Genomic DNA, 12,710 nt, shown 5'->3' with positions numbered 1-12,710 from the left:
GCGATTGAATGGGCTAAAAATCGGACAGGCTGTCCGGGGAAAAAAAAAAGAGGGGGGGGGTGGTGGAAAAAGGGACAAAAGGGGTGCAACACGAGGACTTCCCAGGGGGTCACCCATCCTAGTACTACTCTCGCCCAAGCGCGCATAACTGCGGAGTTCTTATGGGATCCGGTGCACTAGTGCTGGTATGATCGCACCCGAAGATTAACCGCGACTTTATTGTTTTAAGCAGTAGACGGGGAAAAAAATGAAATTGCATGGAACAGGATAATCTGGAAATGGTTTAAAAGGGAGAAATTGTCGAAAAGGAGGCGAAGGCGATTGAATGGGCTAAAAATCGGACAGGCTGTCCGGGGAAAAAAAAAAGAGGGGGGGGGTGGTGGAAAAAGGGACAAAAGGGGTGCAACACGAGGATTTCCCAGGGGGTCACCCATCCTAGTACTACTCTCGCCCCAGCACGCTTAACTGCGGAGTTCTGATGGGATCCGGTGCATTAGTGCTGGTATGATCGCACCAGAAGATTAACCGCGACTTTATTGTTTTAAGCAGTAGACGGGGAAAAAAATGAAATTGAATGGAACAGGATAATCTGGAAATGGTTTAAAAGGGAGAAATTGTCGAAAAGGAGGCGAAGGCGATTGAATGGGCTAAAAATCGGACAGGCTGTCCGGGGAAAAAAAAAAGAGGGGGGGGGGTGGTGGAAAAAGGGACAAAAGGGGTGCAACACGAGGACTTCCCAGGGGGTCACCCATCCTAGTACTACTCTCGCCCAAGCACGCTTAACTGTGGAGTTCTGATGGGATCCGGTGCATTAGTGCTGGTATGATCGCACCCGAAGATTAACCGCGACTTTATTGTTTTAAGCAGTAGACGGGGAAAAAAATGAAATTGAATGGAACAGGATAATCTGGAAATGGTTTAAAAGGGAGAAATTGTCGAAAAGGAGGCGAAGGCGATTGAATGGGCTAAAAATCGGACAGGCTGTCCGGGGAAAAAAAAAAAAGAGGGGGGGGGGTGGTGGAAAAAGGACAAAAGGGGTGCAACACGAGGACTTCCCAAGGGGTCACCCATCCTAGTACTACTCTCGGCCAAGCACGCTTAACTGCGGTGTTCTGATGGGATCCGGTGCATTAGTGCTGGTATGATCGCACCCGAAGATTAACCGCGACTTTATTGTTTTAAGCAGTAGACGGGGAAAAAAATGAAATTGAATGGAACAGGATAATCTGGAAATGGTTTAAAAGGGAGAAATTGTCGAAAAGGAGGCGAAGGCGATTGAATGGGCTAAAAATCGGACAGGCTGTCCGGGGAAAAAAAAAAGAGGGGGGGGTGGAAAAAGGGACAAAAGGGGTGCAACACGAGGACTTCCCAGTGGGTCACCCATCCTAGTACTACTCTCGCCCAAGCACGCTTAACTGCGGAGTTCTTATGGGATCCGGTGCATTAGTGCTGGTATGATCGCACCCGAAGATTAACCGCGACTTTATTGTTTTAAGCAGTAGACGGGGAAAAAAATGAAATTGAATGGAACAGGATAATCTGGAAATGGTTTAAAGGGGAGAAATTGTCGAAAAGGAGGCGAAGGCGATTGAATGGGCTAAAAATCGGACAGGCTGTCCGGGGAAAAAAAAAAGAGGGGGGGGGGTGGTGGAAAAAGGGACAAAAGGGGTGCAACACGAGGACTTCCCAGGGGGTCACCCATCCTAGTACTACTCTCGCCCAAGCACGCTTAACTGCGGAGTTCTGATGGGATCCGGTGCATTAGTGCTGGTATGATCGCACCCGAAGATTAACCGCGACTTTATTGTTTTAAGCAGTTGACGGGGAAAAAAATGAAATTGAATGGAACAGGATAATCTGGAAATGGTTTAAAAGGGAGAAATTGTCGAAAAGGAGGCGAAGGCGATTGAATGGGCTAAAAATCGGACAGGCTGTCCGGGGAAAAAAAAAGTGGGGGGGGGGGGTGGTGGAAAAAGGGACAAAAGGGGTGCAACACGAGGACTTCCCAGGGGGTCACCCATCCTAGTACTACTCTCGCCCAAGCACGCTTAACTGCGGAGTTCTGATGGGATCCGGTGCATTAGTGCTGGTTTGATCGCACCCGAAGATTAACCGCGACTTTATTGTTTTAAGCAGTAGACGGGGAAAAAAATGAAATTGAATGGAACAGGATAATCTGGAAATTGTTTAAAAGGGAGAAATTGTCGAAAAGGAGGCGAAGGCGATTGAATGGGCTAAAAATCGGACAGGCTGTCCGGGGAAAAAAAAAAGAGGGGGGGGGGTGGTGGAAAAAGGGACAAAAGGGGTGCAACACGAGGACTTCCCAGGGGGTCACCCATTCTAGTACTACTCTCGCCCAAGCACGCTTAACTGCGGAGTTCTGATGGGATCCGGCGCATTAGTGCTGGTATGATCGCACCCGAAGATTAACCGCGACTTTATTGTTTTAAGCAGTAGACGGGGAAAAAAATGAAATTGAATGGAACAGGATAATCTGGAAATGGTTTAAAAGGGAGAAATTGTCGAAAAGGAGGCGAAGGCGATTGAATGGGCTAAAAATCGGACAGGCTGTCCGGGGAAAAAAAAAAGAGGGGGGGGTGGTGGAAAAAGGGACAAAACGGGTGCAACACGAGGACTTCCCAGGGGGTCACCCATCCTAGTACTACTCTCGCCCAAGCACGCTTAACTGCGGAGTTCTGATGGGATCCGGTGCATTAGTGCTGGTATGATCGCTCCCGAAGATTTACCGCGACTTTATTGTTTTAAGCAGTAGACGGGGAAAAAAATGAAATTGAATGGAACAGGATAATCTGGAAATGGTTTAAAAGGGAGAAATTGTCGAAAAGGAGGCGAAGGCGATTGAATGGGCTAAAAATCGGACAGGCTGTCCGGGAAAAAAAAAAAAAGAGGGGGGGGGGGGTGGTGGAAAAAGGGACAAAAGGGGTGCAACACGAGGACTTCCCAAGGGGTCACCCATCCTAGTACTACTCTCGGCCAAGCACGCTTAACTGCGGAGTTCTGATGGGATCCGGTGCATTAGTGCTGGTATGATCGCACCCGAAGATTAACCGCGACTTTATTGTTTTAAGCAGTAGACGGGGAAAAAAATGAAATTGAATGGAACAGGATAATCTGGAAATGGTTTAAAAGGGAGAAATTGTCGAAAAGGAGGCGAAGGCGATTGAATGGGCTAAAAATCGGACAGGCTGTCCGGGAAAAAAAAAAAAAGAGGGGGGGGGTGGTGGAAAAAGGGACAAAAGGGGTGCAACACGAGGACTTCCCAAGGGGTCACCCATCCTAGTACTACTCTCGGCCAAGCACGCTTAACTGCGGAGTTCTGATGGGATCCGGTGCATTAGTGCTGGTATGATCGCACCCGAAGATTAACCGCGACTTTATTGTTTTAAACAGTAGACGGGGAAAAAAATGAAATTGAATGGAACAGGATAATCTGGAAATGGTTTAAAAGGGAGAAATTGTCGAAAAGGAGGCGAAGGCGATTGAATGGGCTAAAAATCGGACAGGCTGTCCGGGGAAAAAAAAAAGAGGGGGGGGGGTGGTGGAAAAAGGGACAAAAGGGGTGCAACACGAGGACTTCCCAGGGGGTCACCCATCCTAGTACTACTCTCGCCCAAGCACGCTTAACTGCTTAACTGCGGAGTTCTGATGGGATCCGGTGCATTAGTGCTGGTATGATCGCACCCGAAGATTAACCGCGATTTTATTGTTTTAAGCAGTAGACGGGGAAAAAAATGAAATTGAATGGAACAGGATAATCTGGAAATGGTTTAAAAGGGAGAAATTGTCGAAAAGGAGGCGAAGGCGATTGAATGGGCTAAAAATCGGACAGGCTGTCCGGGGAAAAAAAAAAAAGAGGGGGGGGGTGGTGGAAAAAGGGACAAAAGGGGTGCAACACGAGGACTTCCCAAGGGGTCACCCATCCTAGTACTACTCTCGGCCAAGCACGCTTAACTGCGGAGTTCTGATGGGATCCGGTGCATTAGTGCTGGTATGATCGCACCCGAAGATGAACCGCGACTTTATTGTTTTAAGCAGTAGACGGGGAAAAAAATGAAATTGAATGGAACAGGATAATCTGGAAATGGTTTAAAAGGGAGAAATTGTCGAAAAGGAGGCGAAGGCGATTGAATGGGCTAAAAATCGGACAGGCTGTCCGGGGAAAAAAAAAAGAGGGGGGGGTGGAAAAAGGGACAAAAGGGGTGCAACACGAGGACTTCCTAGTGGGTCACCCATCCTAGTACTACTCTCGCCCAAGCACGCTTAACTGCGGAGTTTTTATGGGATCCGGTGCATTAGTGCTGGTATGATCGCACCCGAAGATTAACCGCGACTTTATTGTTTTAAGCAGTAGACGGGGAAAAAAATGAAATTGAATGGAACAGGATAATCTGGAAATGGTTTAAAGGGGAGAAATTGTCGAAAAGGAGGCGAAGGCGATTGAATGGGCTAAAAATCGGACAGGCTGTCCGGGGAAAAAAAAAAGAGGGGGGGGTGGTGGAAAAAGGGACAAAAGGGGTGCAACACGAGGACTTCCCAGGGGGTCACCCATCCTAGTACTACTCTCGCCCAAGCACGCTTAACTGCGGAGTTCTGATGGGATCCGGTGCATTAGTGCTGGTATGATCGCATCCGAAGATTAACCGCGACTTTATTGTTTTAAGCAGTAGACGGGGAAAAAAATGAAATTGAATGGAACAGGATAATCTGGAAATGGTTTAAAAGGGAGAAATTGTCGAAAAGGAGGCGAAGGCGATTGAATGGGCTAAAAATCGGACAGGCTGTCCGGGGAAAAAAAAAAGAGGGGGGGTGGTGGAAAAAGGGACAAAAGGGGTGCAACACGAGGACTTCCCAGGGGGTCACCCATCCTAGTACTACTCTCGCCCAAGCACACTTAACTGCGGAGTTCTGATGGGATCCGGTGCATTAGTGCTGGTATGATCGCACCAGAAGATTAACCGCGACTTTATTGTTTTAAGCAGTAGACGGGGAAAAAAATGAAATTGAATGGAACAGGATAATCTGGAAATGGTTTAAAAGGGAGAAATTGTCGAAAAGGAGGCGAAGGCGATTGAATGGGCTAAAAATCGGACGGGCTGTCCGGGGAAAAAAAAAAGAAGGCGGGGGTGGTGGAAAAAGGGACAAAAGGGGTGCAATACGAGGACTTCCCAGGGGGTCACCCATCCTATTACTACTCTCGCCCAAGCACGCTTAACTGCGGAGTTCTGATGGGATCCGGTGCATTAGTGCTGGTATGATCGCACCCGACGATTAACCGCGACTTTATTGTTTTAAGCAGTAGACGGGGAAAAAAATGAAATTGAATGGAACAGGATAATCTGGAAATGGTTTAAAAGGGAGAAATTGTCGAAAAGGAGGCGAAGGCGATTGAATGGGCTAAAAATCGGAAAGGCTGTCCGGGGAAAAAAAAAAGAGGGGGGGGGTGGTGGAAAAAGGGACAAAAGGGGTGCAACACGAGGACTTCCCAGGGGGTCACCCATCCTAGTACTACTCTCGCCCAAGCACGCTTAACTGCGGAGTTCTGATGGGATTCGGTGCATTAGTGCTGGTATGATCGCACCCGAAGATTAACCGCGACTTTATTGTTTTAAGCAGTAGACGGGGAAAAAAATGAAATTGAATGGAACAGGATAATCTGGAAATGGTTTAAAAGGGAGAAATTGTCGAAAAGGAGGCGAAGGCGATTGAATGGGATAAAAATCGGACATGCTGTCCGGGGAAAAAAAAAAGAGGGGGGGGGGGTGGTGGAAAAAGGGACAAAAGGGGTGCAACACGAGGACTTCCCAGGGGGTCACCCATCCTAGTACTACTCTCGCCCAAGCACGCTTAACTGCGGAGTTCTGATGGGATCCGGTGCATTAGTGCTGGTATGATCACACCCGAAGATTAACCGCGACTTTATTGTTTTAAGCAGTAGACGGGGAAAAAAATGAAATTGAATGGAACAGGATAATCTGGAAATGGTTTAAAAGGGAGAAATTGTCGAAAAGGAGGCGAAGGCGATTGAATGGGCTAAAAATCGGACAGGCTGTCCGGGGAAAAAAAAAAGAGGGGGGGGTGGTGGAAAAAGGGACAAAAGGGGGTGCAACACGAGGACTTCCCAGGGGGTCACCCATCCTAGTACTACTCTCGCCCAAGCACGCTTAACTGCGGAGTTCTGATGGGATCCGGTGCATTAGTGCTGGTATGATCGCACCCGAAGATTAACCGCGACTTTATTGTTTTAAGCAGTAGACGGGGAAAAAAATAAAATTGAATGGAACAGGATAATCTGGAAATGGTTTAAAAGGGAGAAATTGTCGAAAAGGGGGCGAAGGCGATTGAATGGGCTAAAAATCGGACAGGCTGTCCGGGGAAAAAAAAAGAGGGGGGGGGGTGGTGGAAAAAGGGACAAAAGGGGTGCAACACGAGGACTTCCCAGGGGGTCACCCATCCTAGTACTACTCTCGCCCAAGCACGCTTAACTGCGGAGTTCTGATGGGATCCGGTGCATTAGTGCTGGTATGATCGCACCCGAAGATTAACCGCGACTTTATTGTTTTAAGCAGTAGACGGGGAAAAAAATGAAATTGAATGGAACAGGATAATCTGGAAATGGTTTAAAAGGGAGAAATTGTCGAAAAGGAGGCGAAGGCGATTGAATGGGCTAAAAATCGGACAGGCTGTCCGGGGAAAAAAAAAAGAGGGGGGGGTGGTGGAAAAAGGGACAAAAGGGGTGCAACACGAGGACTTCCCAGGGGGTCACCCATCCTAGTACTACTCTCGCCCAAGCACGTTTAACTGCGGAGTTCTGATGGGATCCGGTGCATTAGTGCTGGTATGATCGCACCCGAAGATTAACCGCGACTTTATTGTTTTAAGCAGTAGACGGGGAAAAAAATGAAATTGAATGGAACAGGATAATCTGGAAATGGTTTAAAAGGGAGAAATTGTCGAAAAGGAGGCGAAGGCGATTGAATGGGCTAAAAATCGGACAGGCTGTCCGGGGAAAAAAAAAAGAGGGGGGGGTGGTGGAAAAAGGGACAAAAGGGGTGCAACACGAGGACTTCCCAGGGGGTCACCCATCCTAGTACTACTCTCGCCCAAGCACGTTTAACTGCGGAGTTCTGATGGGATCCGGTGCATTAGTGCTGGTATGATCGCACCCGAAGATTAACCGCGACTTTATTGTTTTAAGCAGTAGACGGGGAAAAAAATGAAATTGAATGGAACAGGATAATCTGGAAATGGTTTAAAAGGGAGAAATTGTCGAAAAGGAGGCGAAGGCGATTGAATGGGCTAAAAATCGGACAGGCTGTTCGGGGAAAAAAAAAAGAGGGGGGGGTGGTGGAAAAAGGGACAAAAGGGGTGCAACACGAGGACTTCCCAGGGGGTCACCCATCCTAGTACTACTCTCGCCCAAACACGCTTAACTGCGGAGTTCTGATGGGATCCGGTGCATTAGTGCTGGTATGATCGCACCCGAAGATTAACCGCGACTTTATTGTTTTAAGCAGTAGACGGGGAAAAAAATGAAATTGAATGGAACAGGATAATCTGGAAATGGTTTAAAAGGGAGAAATTGTCGAAAAGGAGGCGAAGGCGATTGAATGGGCTAAAAATCGGACAGGCTGTCCGGGGAAAAAAAAAAGAGTGGGGGGGGGTGGTGGAAAAAGGGACAAAAGGGGTGCAACACGAGGAGTTCCCAAGGGGTCACGAAACCTAGTACTACTCTCGCCCAAGCACGCTTAACTGCGGAGTTCTGATGGGATCCGGTGCATTAGTGCTGGTATGATCGCACCCGAAGATTAACCGCGACTTTATTGTTTTAAGCAGTAGACGGGGAAAAAAATGAAATTGAATGGAACAGGATAATCTGGAAATGGTTTAAAAGGGAGAAATTGTCGAAAAGGAGGCGAAGGCGATTGAATGGGCTAAAAATCGGACAGGCTGTCCGGGGAAAAAAAAAAGAGGGGGGGGTGGTGGAAAAAGGGACAAAAGGGGTGCAACACGAGGACTTCCCAGGGGGTCACCCATCCTAGTACTACTCTCGCCCAAGCACGCTTAACTGCGGAGTTCTGATGGGATCCGGTGCATTAGTGCTGTTATGATCGCTCCCGAAGATTTACCGCGACTTTATTGTTTTAAGCAGTAGACGGGGAAAAAAATGAAATTGAATGGAACAGGATAATCTGGAAATGGTTTAAAAGGGAGAAATTGTCGAAAAGGAGGCGAAGGCGATTGAATGGGCTAAAAATCGGACAGGCTGTCCGGGGAAAAAAAAAAAGAAGGGGGGGGTGGTGGTGGAAAAAGGGACAAAAGGGGTGCAACACGAGGACTTCCCAGGGGGTCACCCATCCTAGTACTACTCTCGCCCAAGCATGCTTAACTGCGGAAATCTGATGGGATCCGGTGCATTAGTGCTGGTATGATCGCACCCGAAGATTAACCGCGACTTTATTGTTTTAAGCAGTAGACGGGGAAAAAAATGAAATTGAATGGAACAGGATAATCTGGAAATGGTTTAAAAGGGAGAAATTGTCGAAAAGGAGGCGAAGGCGATTGAATGGGCTAAAAATCGGACAGGCTGTCCGGGGAAAAAAAAAAGAAGGGGGGGGTGGTGGAAAAAGGGACAAAAGGGGTGCAACACGAGGACTTCCCAGGGGGTCACCCATCCTAGTACTACTCTCGCCCAAGCACGCTTAACTGCGAAGTTCTGATGGGATCCGGTGCATTAGTGCTGGTATGATCGCACCTGAAGATTAACCGCGACTTTATTGTTTTAAGCAGTAGACGGGGAAAAAAATGAAATTGAATGGAACAGGATAATCTGGAAATGGTTTAAAAGGGAGAAATTGCCGAAAAGGAGGCGAAGGCGATTGAATGGGCTAAAAATCGGACAGGCTGTCCGGGGAAAAAAAAAAGAGGGGGGGGGGGTGGTGGAAAAAGGGACAAAAGGGGTGCAACACGAGGACTTCCCAGGGGGTCACCCATCCTAGTACTACTCTCGCCCAAGCACACTTAACTGCGGAGTTCTGATGGGATCCGGTGCATTAGTGCTGGTATGATCGCACACGAAGATTAACCGCGACTTTATTGTTTTAAGCAGTAGACGGGGAAAAAAATGAAATTGAATGGAACAGGATAATCTGGAAATGGTTTAAAAGGGAGAAATTGTCGAAAAGGAGGCGAAGGCGATTGAATGGGCTAAAAATCGGACAGGCTGTCCGGGGAAAAAAAAAAGAAGGGGGGGGTGGTGGAAAAAGGGACAAAAGGGGTGCAACACGAGGACTTCCCAGGGGGTCACCCATCCTAGTACTACTCTCGCCCAAGCACGCTTAACTACGGAGTTCTGATGGGATCCGGTGCATTAGTGCTGGTATGATCGCACCCGAAGATTAACCGCGACTTTATTGTTTTAAGCAGTAGACGGGGAAAAAAATGAAATTGAATGGAACAGGATAATCTGGAAATGCTTTAAAAGAGAGAAATTGTCGAAAAGGAGGCGAAGGCGATTGAATGGGCTAAAAATCGGACAGGCTGTCCGGGGAAAAAAAAAAGAGGGGGGGGGGTGGTGGAAAAAGGGACAAAAGGGGTGCAACACGAGGACTTCCCAGGGGGTCACCCATCCTAGTACTACTCTCGCCCAAGCGCGCTTAACTGCGTAGTTCTGATGGGATTCGGTGCATTAGTGCTGGTATGATCGCACCCGAAGATTAACCGCGACTTTATTGTTTTAAGCAGTAGACGGGGAAAAAAATGAAATTGAATGGAACAGGATAATCTGGAAATGGTTTAAAAGGGAGAAATTGTCGAAAAGGAGGCGAAGGCGATTGAATGGGCTAAAAATCGGACATGCTGTCCGGGGAAAAAAAAAAGAGGGGGGGGGGTGGTGGAAAAAGGGACAAAAGGGGTGCAACACGAGGACTTCCCAGGGGGTCACCCATCCTAGTACTACTCTCGCCCAAGCATGCTTAACTGCGGAGTTCTGATGGGATCCGGTGCATTAGTGCTGGTATGATCGCACCCGAAGATTAACCGCGACTTTATTGTTTTAAGCAGTAGACGGGGAAAAAAATGAAATTGAATGGAACAGGATAATCTGGAAATGGTTTAAAAGGGAGAAATTGTCGAAAAGGAGGCGAAGGCGATTGAATGGGCTAAAAATCGGACAGGCTGTCCGGGGAAAAAAAAAAGAGGGGGGGGGTGGTGGAAAAAGGGACAAAAGGGGTGCAACACGAGGACTTCCCAGGGGGTCACCCATCCTAGTACTACTCTCGCCCAAGCACGCTTAACTGCGAAGTTCTGATGGGATCCGGTGCATTAGTGCTGGTATGATCGCACCCGAAGATTAACCGTGACTTTATTGTTTTAAGCAGTAGACAGGGAAAAAAATGAAATTGAATGGAACAGGATAATCTGGAAATAGTTTAAAAGGGAGAAATTGTCGAAAAGGAGGCGAAGGCGATTGAATGGGCTAAAAATCGGACAGGCTGTCCGGGGAAAAAAAAAAGAGGGGGGGGTGGTGGAAAAAGGGACAAAAGGGGTGCAACACGAGGACTTCCCAGGGGGTCACCCATCCTAGTACTACTCTCGCCCAAGCACGCTTAACTGCGGAGTTCTGATGGGATCCGGTGCATTAGTGCTGGTATGATCGCACCCGAAGATTAACCGCGACTTTATTGTTTTAAGCAGTAGACGGGGAAAAAAATGAAATTGAATGGAACAGGATAATCTGGAAATGGTTTAAAAGGGAGAAATTGTCGAAAAGGAGGCGAAGGCGATTGAATGGACTAAAAATCGGACAGGCTGTCCGGGGAAAAAAAAAAGAGGGGGGGGTGGTGGTGGAAAAAGGGACAAAAGGGGTGCAACACGAGGACTTCCCCGGGGGTCACCCGTCCTAGTACTACTCTCGCCCAAGCGCGCTTAACTGCGGAGTTCTGATGGGATTCGGTGCATTAGTGCTGGTATGATCGCACCCGAAGATTAACCGCGATTTTATTGTTTTAAGCAGTAAACGGGGAAAAAAATGAAATTGAATGGAACAGGATAATCTGGAAATGGTTTAAAAGGGAGAAATTGTCGAAAAGGAGGCGAAGGCGATTGAATGGGCTAAAAATCGGACATGCTGTCCGGGGAAAAAAAAAAAGAGGAGGGGGGGGTGGTGGAAAAAGGGACAAAAGGGGTGCAACACGAGGACTTCCCAGGGGGTCACCCATCCTAGTACTACTCTCGCCCAAGCACGCTTAACTGCGGAGTTCTGATGGGATCCGGTGCATTAGTGCTGGTATGATCGCACCCGAAGATTAACCGCGACTTTATTGTTTTAAGCAGTAGACGGGGAAAAAAATGAAATTGAATGGAATAGGATAATCTGGAAATGGTTTAAAAGGGAGAAATTGTCGAAAAGGAGGCGAAGGCGATTGAATGGGCTAAAAATCGGACAGGCTGTCCGGGGAAAAAAAAAAGAAGGGGGGGGTGGTGGAAAAAGGGACAAAAGGGGTGCAACACGAGGACTTCCCAGGGGGTCACCCATCCTAGTACTACTCTCGCCCAAGCACGCTTAACTGCGAAGTTCTGATGGGATCCGGTGCATTAGTGCTGGTATGATCGCACCCGAAGATTAACCGCGACTATATTGTTTTAAGCAGTAGACGGGGAAAAAAATGAAATTGAATGGAACAGGATAATCTGGAAATGGTTTAAAAGGGAGAAATTGTCGAAAAGGAGGCGAAGGCGATTGAATGGGCTAAAAATCGGACAGGCTGTCCGGGGAAAAAAAAAAGAGGGGGGGGGGGGTGGTGGAAAAAGGGACAAAAGGGGTGCAACACGAGGACTTCCCAGGGGGTCACCCATCCTAGTACTACTCTCGCCCAAGCACGCTTAACTGCGGAGTTCTGATGGGATCCGGTGCATTAGTGCTGGTATGATCGCACCCGAAGATTAACCGCGACTTTATTGTTTTAAGCAGTAGACGGGGAAAAAAATGAAATTGAATGGAACAGGATAATCTGGAAATGGTTTAAAAGGGAGAAATTGTCGAAAAGGAGGCGAAGGCGATTGAATGGGCTAAAAATCGGACAGGCTGTCCGGGGAAAAAAAAAAGAGGGGGGGGTGGTGGAAAAAGGGACAAAAGGGGTGCAACACGAGGACTTCCCAGGGGGTCACCCATCCTAGTACTACTCTCGCCCAAGCACGCTTAACTGCGGAGTTCTGATGGGATCCGGTGCATTAGTGCTGGTATGATCGCACCCGAAGATTAACCGCGACTTTATTGTTTTAAGCAGTAGACGGGGAAAAAAATGAAATTGAATGGAACAGGATAATCTGGAAATGGTTTAAAAGGGAGAAATTGTCGAAAAGGAGGCGAAGGCGATTGAATGGGCTAAAAATCGGACAGGCTGTTCGGGGAAAAAAAAAAGAGGGGGGGGGGTGGTGGAAAAAGGGACAAAAGGGGTGTAACACGAGGACTTCCCAGGGGGTCACCCATCCTAGTACTACTCTCGCCCAAGCACGCTTAACTGCGGAGTTCTGATGGGATCCGGTGCATTAGTGCTGGTATGATCGCACCCGAAGATTAACCGCGACTTTATTGTTTTAAGCAGTAGACGGGGAAAAAAATGAAATTGAATGGAACAGGATAATCTGGAAATGGTTTAAAAGGGAGAAATTGTCGAAAAGGAGGCGAAGGC

General features: G+C 47.9%; 39 non-coding genes and 1 pseudogene across 39 annotated transcripts; all 40 read right to left on the bottom strand.

Annotated features, from left to right (window-relative positions):
- Positions 1-80: 80 nt before the first annotated feature.
- On the bottom strand, positions 81-199 carry LOC145811453 (5S ribosomal RNA). Its single transcript, XR_014354994.1, has one exon. It is a non-coding gene; the product is annotated as a 5S ribosomal RNA (ribosomal RNA).
- A 198-nt stretch (positions 200-397) lies between these two features.
- Positions 398-516, bottom strand: LOC145810009 (5S ribosomal RNA). The gene has a single exon (XR_014353576.1). It is a non-coding gene; the product is annotated as a 5S ribosomal RNA (ribosomal RNA).
- A 199-nt stretch (positions 517-715) lies between these two features.
- On the bottom strand, positions 716-834 carry LOC145809499 (5S ribosomal RNA). Its single transcript, XR_014353058.1, has one exon. It is a non-coding gene; the product is annotated as a 5S ribosomal RNA (ribosomal RNA).
- A 200-nt stretch (positions 835-1,034) lies between these two features.
- LOC145811164 (5S ribosomal RNA) lies at positions 1,035-1,153 on the bottom strand. The gene has a single exon (XR_014354713.1). It is a non-coding gene; the product is annotated as a 5S ribosomal RNA (ribosomal RNA).
- A 194-nt stretch (positions 1,154-1,347) lies between these two features.
- Positions 1,348-1,466, bottom strand: LOC145809902 (5S ribosomal RNA). The gene has a single exon (XR_014353470.1). It is a non-coding gene; the product is annotated as a 5S ribosomal RNA (ribosomal RNA).
- Positions 1,467-1,665: 199 nt separating this feature from the next.
- LOC145808788 (5S ribosomal RNA) lies at positions 1,666-1,784 on the bottom strand. The gene has a single exon (XR_014352257.1). It is a non-coding gene; the product is annotated as a 5S ribosomal RNA (ribosomal RNA).
- Positions 1,785-1,984: 200 nt separating this feature from the next.
- On the bottom strand, positions 1,985-2,103 carry LOC145809367 (5S ribosomal RNA). Its single transcript, XR_014352901.1, has one exon. It is a non-coding gene; the product is annotated as a 5S ribosomal RNA (ribosomal RNA).
- A 199-nt stretch (positions 2,104-2,302) lies between these two features.
- Positions 2,303-2,421, bottom strand: LOC145809650 (5S ribosomal RNA). Its single transcript, XR_014353211.1, has one exon. It is a non-coding gene; the product is annotated as a 5S ribosomal RNA (ribosomal RNA).
- Positions 2,422-2,618: 197 nt separating this feature from the next.
- LOC145809913 (5S ribosomal RNA) lies at positions 2,619-2,737 on the bottom strand. The gene has a single exon (XR_014353480.1). It is a non-coding gene; the product is annotated as a 5S ribosomal RNA (ribosomal RNA).
- Positions 2,738-2,940: 203 nt separating this feature from the next.
- Positions 2,941-3,059, bottom strand: LOC145810140 (5S ribosomal RNA). The gene has a single exon (XR_014353706.1). It is a non-coding gene; the product is annotated as a 5S ribosomal RNA (ribosomal RNA).
- A 200-nt stretch (positions 3,060-3,259) lies between these two features.
- Positions 3,260-3,378, bottom strand: LOC145810139 (5S ribosomal RNA). The gene has a single exon (XR_014353705.1). It is a non-coding gene; the product is annotated as a 5S ribosomal RNA (ribosomal RNA).
- A 199-nt stretch (positions 3,379-3,577) lies between these two features.
- Positions 3,578-3,704, bottom strand: LOC145810711 (5S ribosomal RNA; annotated as a pseudogene).
- A 200-nt stretch (positions 3,705-3,904) lies between these two features.
- On the bottom strand, positions 3,905-4,023 carry LOC145810138 (5S ribosomal RNA). The gene has a single exon (XR_014353704.1). It is a non-coding gene; the product is annotated as a 5S ribosomal RNA (ribosomal RNA).
- Positions 4,024-4,217: 194 nt separating this feature from the next.
- On the bottom strand, positions 4,218-4,336 carry LOC145811311 (5S ribosomal RNA). The gene has a single exon (XR_014354855.1). It is a non-coding gene; the product is annotated as a 5S ribosomal RNA (ribosomal RNA).
- Positions 4,337-4,533: 197 nt separating this feature from the next.
- LOC145809434 (5S ribosomal RNA) lies at positions 4,534-4,652 on the bottom strand. Its single transcript, XR_014352981.1, has one exon. It is a non-coding gene; the product is annotated as a 5S ribosomal RNA (ribosomal RNA).
- A 196-nt stretch (positions 4,653-4,848) lies between these two features.
- On the bottom strand, positions 4,849-4,967 carry LOC145809833 (5S ribosomal RNA). The gene has a single exon (XR_014353400.1). It is a non-coding gene; the product is annotated as a 5S ribosomal RNA (ribosomal RNA).
- Positions 4,968-5,165: 198 nt separating this feature from the next.
- LOC145809966 (5S ribosomal RNA) lies at positions 5,166-5,284 on the bottom strand. The gene has a single exon (XR_014353533.1). It is a non-coding gene; the product is annotated as a 5S ribosomal RNA (ribosomal RNA).
- Positions 5,285-5,482: 198 nt separating this feature from the next.
- On the bottom strand, positions 5,483-5,601 carry LOC145810082 (5S ribosomal RNA). Its single transcript, XR_014353648.1, has one exon. It is a non-coding gene; the product is annotated as a 5S ribosomal RNA (ribosomal RNA).
- A 200-nt stretch (positions 5,602-5,801) lies between these two features.
- LOC145809132 (5S ribosomal RNA) lies at positions 5,802-5,920 on the bottom strand. Its single transcript, XR_014352626.1, has one exon. It is a non-coding gene; the product is annotated as a 5S ribosomal RNA (ribosomal RNA).
- Positions 5,921-6,118: 198 nt separating this feature from the next.
- On the bottom strand, positions 6,119-6,237 carry LOC145808777 (5S ribosomal RNA). The gene has a single exon (XR_014352246.1). It is a non-coding gene; the product is annotated as a 5S ribosomal RNA (ribosomal RNA).
- Positions 6,238-6,435: 198 nt separating this feature from the next.
- On the bottom strand, positions 6,436-6,554 carry LOC145808766 (5S ribosomal RNA). Its single transcript, XR_014352235.1, has one exon. It is a non-coding gene; the product is annotated as a 5S ribosomal RNA (ribosomal RNA).
- A 197-nt stretch (positions 6,555-6,751) lies between these two features.
- Positions 6,752-6,870, bottom strand: LOC145809180 (5S ribosomal RNA). Its single transcript, XR_014352676.1, has one exon. It is a non-coding gene; the product is annotated as a 5S ribosomal RNA (ribosomal RNA).
- A 197-nt stretch (positions 6,871-7,067) lies between these two features.
- Positions 7,068-7,186, bottom strand: LOC145809179 (5S ribosomal RNA). The gene has a single exon (XR_014352675.1). It is a non-coding gene; the product is annotated as a 5S ribosomal RNA (ribosomal RNA).
- Positions 7,187-7,383: 197 nt separating this feature from the next.
- LOC145809413 (5S ribosomal RNA) lies at positions 7,384-7,502 on the bottom strand. Its single transcript, XR_014352956.1, has one exon. It is a non-coding gene; the product is annotated as a 5S ribosomal RNA (ribosomal RNA).
- Positions 7,503-7,702: 200 nt separating this feature from the next.
- Positions 7,703-7,821, bottom strand: LOC145811752 (5S ribosomal RNA). Its single transcript, XR_014355285.1, has one exon. It is a non-coding gene; the product is annotated as a 5S ribosomal RNA (ribosomal RNA).
- A 197-nt stretch (positions 7,822-8,018) lies between these two features.
- On the bottom strand, positions 8,019-8,137 carry LOC145810680 (5S ribosomal RNA). Its single transcript, XR_014354239.1, has one exon. It is a non-coding gene; the product is annotated as a 5S ribosomal RNA (ribosomal RNA).
- Positions 8,138-8,339: 202 nt separating this feature from the next.
- Positions 8,340-8,458, bottom strand: LOC145810756 (5S ribosomal RNA). Its single transcript, XR_014354312.1, has one exon. It is a non-coding gene; the product is annotated as a 5S ribosomal RNA (ribosomal RNA).
- A 198-nt stretch (positions 8,459-8,656) lies between these two features.
- Positions 8,657-8,775, bottom strand: LOC145810309 (5S ribosomal RNA). The gene has a single exon (XR_014353884.1). It is a non-coding gene; the product is annotated as a 5S ribosomal RNA (ribosomal RNA).
- Positions 8,776-8,975: 200 nt separating this feature from the next.
- LOC145809733 (5S ribosomal RNA) lies at positions 8,976-9,094 on the bottom strand. The gene has a single exon (XR_014353295.1). It is a non-coding gene; the product is annotated as a 5S ribosomal RNA (ribosomal RNA).
- A 198-nt stretch (positions 9,095-9,292) lies between these two features.
- Positions 9,293-9,411, bottom strand: LOC145808937 (5S ribosomal RNA). The gene has a single exon (XR_014352426.1). It is a non-coding gene; the product is annotated as a 5S ribosomal RNA (ribosomal RNA).
- Positions 9,412-9,610: 199 nt separating this feature from the next.
- LOC145811064 (5S ribosomal RNA) lies at positions 9,611-9,729 on the bottom strand. The gene has a single exon (XR_014354616.1). It is a non-coding gene; the product is annotated as a 5S ribosomal RNA (ribosomal RNA).
- A 199-nt stretch (positions 9,730-9,928) lies between these two features.
- On the bottom strand, positions 9,929-10,047 carry LOC145809725 (5S ribosomal RNA). The gene has a single exon (XR_014353287.1). It is a non-coding gene; the product is annotated as a 5S ribosomal RNA (ribosomal RNA).
- Positions 10,048-10,245: 198 nt separating this feature from the next.
- Positions 10,246-10,364, bottom strand: LOC145809634 (5S ribosomal RNA). The gene has a single exon (XR_014353195.1). It is a non-coding gene; the product is annotated as a 5S ribosomal RNA (ribosomal RNA).
- A 197-nt stretch (positions 10,365-10,561) lies between these two features.
- On the bottom strand, positions 10,562-10,680 carry LOC145808755 (5S ribosomal RNA). Its single transcript, XR_014352224.1, has one exon. It is a non-coding gene; the product is annotated as a 5S ribosomal RNA (ribosomal RNA).
- A 200-nt stretch (positions 10,681-10,880) lies between these two features.
- Positions 10,881-10,999, bottom strand: LOC145811644 (5S ribosomal RNA). Its single transcript, XR_014355181.1, has one exon. It is a non-coding gene; the product is annotated as a 5S ribosomal RNA (ribosomal RNA).
- A 201-nt stretch (positions 11,000-11,200) lies between these two features.
- LOC145808744 (5S ribosomal RNA) lies at positions 11,201-11,319 on the bottom strand. The gene has a single exon (XR_014352213.1). It is a non-coding gene; the product is annotated as a 5S ribosomal RNA (ribosomal RNA).
- Positions 11,320-11,517: 198 nt separating this feature from the next.
- Positions 11,518-11,636, bottom strand: LOC145809633 (5S ribosomal RNA). The gene has a single exon (XR_014353194.1). It is a non-coding gene; the product is annotated as a 5S ribosomal RNA (ribosomal RNA).
- Positions 11,637-11,837: 201 nt separating this feature from the next.
- Positions 11,838-11,956, bottom strand: LOC145808732 (5S ribosomal RNA). Its single transcript, XR_014352201.1, has one exon. It is a non-coding gene; the product is annotated as a 5S ribosomal RNA (ribosomal RNA).
- A 197-nt stretch (positions 11,957-12,153) lies between these two features.
- LOC145808720 (5S ribosomal RNA) lies at positions 12,154-12,272 on the bottom strand. The gene has a single exon (XR_014352189.1). It is a non-coding gene; the product is annotated as a 5S ribosomal RNA (ribosomal RNA).
- A 199-nt stretch (positions 12,273-12,471) lies between these two features.
- On the bottom strand, positions 12,472-12,590 carry LOC145809752 (5S ribosomal RNA). The gene has a single exon (XR_014353314.1). It is a non-coding gene; the product is annotated as a 5S ribosomal RNA (ribosomal RNA).
- Between the last annotated feature and the right edge of the window lie 120 nt (positions 12,591-12,710).

Source organism: Camellia sinensis, chromosome 14, assembly GCF_055761805.1.
Source record: "Camellia sinensis isolate YWXY chromosome 14, ASM5576180v1, whole genome shotgun sequence".
Taxonomy (NCBI): Eukaryota; Viridiplantae; Streptophyta; class Magnoliopsida; order Ericales; family Theaceae; genus Camellia; species Camellia sinensis.
The sequence above is the reverse complement of the archived record's forward strand: the minus strand, read 5'-3'. Positions and strand labels throughout refer to the sequence as shown.